Source organism: Gossypium hirsutum, chromosome A08 (genome assembly GCF_007990345.1).
Source record: "Gossypium hirsutum isolate 1008001.06 chromosome A08, Gossypium_hirsutum_v2.1, whole genome shotgun sequence".
In the NCBI taxonomy this organism is placed as follows: Eukaryota; Viridiplantae; Streptophyta; class Magnoliopsida; order Malvales; family Malvaceae; genus Gossypium; species Gossypium hirsutum.
In genome coordinates, this window is record NC_053431.1 from 107,028,575 (window position 1) to 107,032,021 (window position 3,447).

The 3,447-nt window shown below is 36.3% G+C and overlaps 1 non-coding gene across 1 annotated transcript; it reads left to right on the top strand.

Moving 5' to 3' along the window:
* Positions 1-1,768: 1,768 nt before the first annotated feature.
* Positions 1,769-1,874, top strand: LOC121205393 (small nucleolar RNA R71). The gene has a single exon (XR_005900472.1). It is a non-coding gene; the product is annotated as a small nucleolar RNA R71 (small nucleolar RNA).
* Positions 1,875-3,447: the final 1,573 nt, after the last annotated feature.

Genomic DNA, 3,447 nt, shown 5'->3' on the forward strand with positions numbered 1-3,447 from the left:
TAATGGGTTAGGTAAATGTTCCATGATAATGGGTTAGGTAAATGTTCCATGATGGGAATTTCATGTCTTTTGTATTAAAGAATTAAATAGATGAAATATGAAATTTTATTAAAAAAAAGGGGTGAAAAGAACAAAGTTTTGTCCATCTTTGTTCATCATAGCCTAAAGTTAGAGAAGAGAAAAGAGAGGAGAAAGCTCTAGAATGTTCGGTCACCTGGGGAAGAAAATTGAAGGTAAGTTCATGGTAGTTTGCTTTTATTTTGAGGTTCATGAATTCTTCTTGATTCTACCTTAACTCTTGAAGCATATTTTGGTTTTTAGTTGTGTTGTGAGCATTTAGTCATGAATTAAAATGAAGGAAATGGTTGTTGTTTCATGTTCTTTTGATGAAAAATGGAAGATAGGTGAAGTTGAGCCAAACAAATGAGTAAGACTGCAGAGTGCGCGATTCCATGCATTTCGATATTTTTGGGCTTAATGGGCCAAAAACAGGATAATGGGCCAACGGGTCCAAGTTGGTAAGAAAACGCAGTAAGTGTTTCTGATCGTACGTAAATGGCTATGTTATGTATGAAAACCTTAAGAATAGTGAAATTACTTGAACACCCCTATGTATGCAAAATTACCGTTATACCCCTAGGGTTATTTTTCTGAAAAGCATGATGTTCTGTTTTTGTATACGTATGCCATGACATATTATTTCTGTTGCATGGGGACATGGGTTATATTATGGAGGAAGCGTCCTGGTGGCTATGCCACAAATATCTGATCTGGTGGCTCTGCCACATATATCTGTTCTGGTGGCTCTGCCACGATTATCTGTATCTGGTGACTCTGTCACATTATCTGTTCTGGCAGCCATGCTGCAAATTCTGTGGTGTGTAGCGGTTGGGTGGGTCGAGTTGTCTCCCCACACGGTGTAAGGTTAGTACGGGGTGTATACGGTTGGATATGGTTGGGTTTCAGCATAAACATGTAATATCTGTTCTGTTCTGTTATGGCCTATGGGCTTTATTCTGAATTTCTGTTCTGGGCTAAGGCCAACTTATTCTGTTTCTGTGGTTTGAGCTGATATAGGCTATGGTTGGGTTAATTTACACATTGAGTTTCCCCAAACTCACCCCTTTTATTTCCATCCACGCAGGTAATCCCCAACCATAGTGGGCTTGGAGCTGTGAGGGAATTTGGAGTGGCCACCCGTTCTAAAAGTTTGATTTTCTTTTGGTGAACTGGATATCCTTTTATTTACGTTTGAGGTTTTGGGTTTTTTTTAAATGTAATAAGACCGCTTAATTATTCTTGATGGTTTTAATATGTGTTACTAAGATAAGTATTACTTATTTTAACTGTTGAAATTGGATAGCTTTAGGGCGCGTTTTCAAAAACAACAATTGATTTCAAAATAACACGACAACAAGCAAAGCTTTCGCAATGAAAGTATTTTCTAAAATTAATCACTTTCCTAAAAAGGACTTAATCAAATCGGTTTCCTAGAAATGTACATGACGTTAAGGTGTGGCAATGGCGGTGTGCATGTCTAGGATTGGATCCGAAGAGAGCTTGGTACTTAAGTAGTCCGATAGACTCACCTCCTCTTTTTCGGTTTCCTACCTGGTGCACAGCTTCCATTCACTTTAACCTATAATAAAATTATCTTTTAAAACACTAAGTAAGTTTTTCTGGATCAACAATATAAAATGTTTAGAACGCTTCGATGTGGCATGTCGGATCCAGCCATAACATCTGGGCCGGGTTTGGGGTGCTACATAACCCATGGTGAGGGCACCTTCGTAATAGATTCTTGTATCTCTTCCATGCATCGTAAAGTGTTTCTAAGTCCATCTGCACAAAAGAAGAGATATCATTATGTAACTTAGCCATTTTAGCCGGCGAAAAATATTTTAGTAGAAATTTTTCGGTCATTTGTTCCCAAGTAGTGTTGGACCCTCGTGGTAATGAGTTCAATCATTATTTAGCTTTGTTTCTCAGTGAAAAAGGGAATAATCGAAGGCGAATGGCATCATCAGAAATGCCATTAATTTTGAAAGTGTCGCAAAGTCCAGAAAATTCACCAAGTGAGTGTTGGGATCCTCATCCTACAAACCATCAAACTGAACAAACTACTGTATCATCTGAGTTGTGTTAGGTTTCTGTTCGAAATTATTCGTAGCAATAGCAGGTATAACTATACTTGACTCAGTTCCTGTTAAAGAAGGTTTAGTATAGTCATACATAGTACGTGGAGCAGGATTTTGATTAGTCGCAATTGTAGGAGGTAGCTGATTGCCTTGGTTTTCAGCCATCTCTTTGGTTGGGGGTTGAGTATCATCTTCTTGCTCGTTCTCTGTGTATCTTAAGCTTCACCTTATTTCTCTTTGGTTTCTACGAACTGTGCGATCGATTTCTTCGTCAAAAAGTAATGGTCCCGACGGGTTTCTTCTAGTCATAAACTATAAAAACCTGTCAAGATAAAGAAAAAGTAAATTAATTAGTAATAATAATAATTAAATTAAATTAAATTAAATTAAATTGCAAGAAAACTAAATGGCTAAAGTAATAAAAATTGAGTGTTCCTAATATTTTAGTTCCCCGGCAACCACGCCAAAAACTTGATCGCGAGGTTTCGTGATAGGTTTTAAATATTTATAATTACTCGTTCTTGAACTAACTATTATCACAATGTAGGCAAGTGTACCTATCGAACAGTAGTATAGTTTAGCAAGACCGGATTGTCGAACCCAAAGGAACTAAAAGTACTAGTAATGACTGTCTTTTTATTATCTAGCCTGAGAATAAAGAGGTTTTGTTTTAATTAACTAATCATCTAAACTAAGAACACACAGAGAAAAGAATTGGGGAATTACTTTTGGGAAAAATCGATTGACTTAAGACAATACCTAAGGACAAATCCACCTAGACTTTACTTGTTATTCTAGCTCCGAATCGGATGATTTATTCATTCAACTTGTTCCGTAGAGATCCCTAAGTTATGTTATTATCCCTATTCAAGACTAATAACGTCTCATCCCTAGATCAAATAACCGAGACTTTTCACTAATTAACATTCTAGGGTTGCATTAACTCGATCTATGAATCCCCTTATTAGGTTTCACCCTCATCCAGCAAAATCTTGTCACCCTATTTCTAGTCGCGCAATCAACTCTGCTTAATTATGACAAAAGTACTCTTAGACAGGGTCTATTCTTCCTCTGAATAAGAGCATGTCTTAAATCAGTATCCTGGGATATCAAATAAAGAATTAAAAACACATAATTAAGATCAAGTTAAATATTTATCATACGATTCAAAAAATAATAACAAGATTCGTCTTAGGTTTCATTCCCCTTAGGTATTTAGGGGTTTTAGTTCATAACTAAATAAGAAAACATCTCAGAAGAATAAAGAATACAAAACATAAAGAAAACCCAAAAATCCTGAAGGGAAATT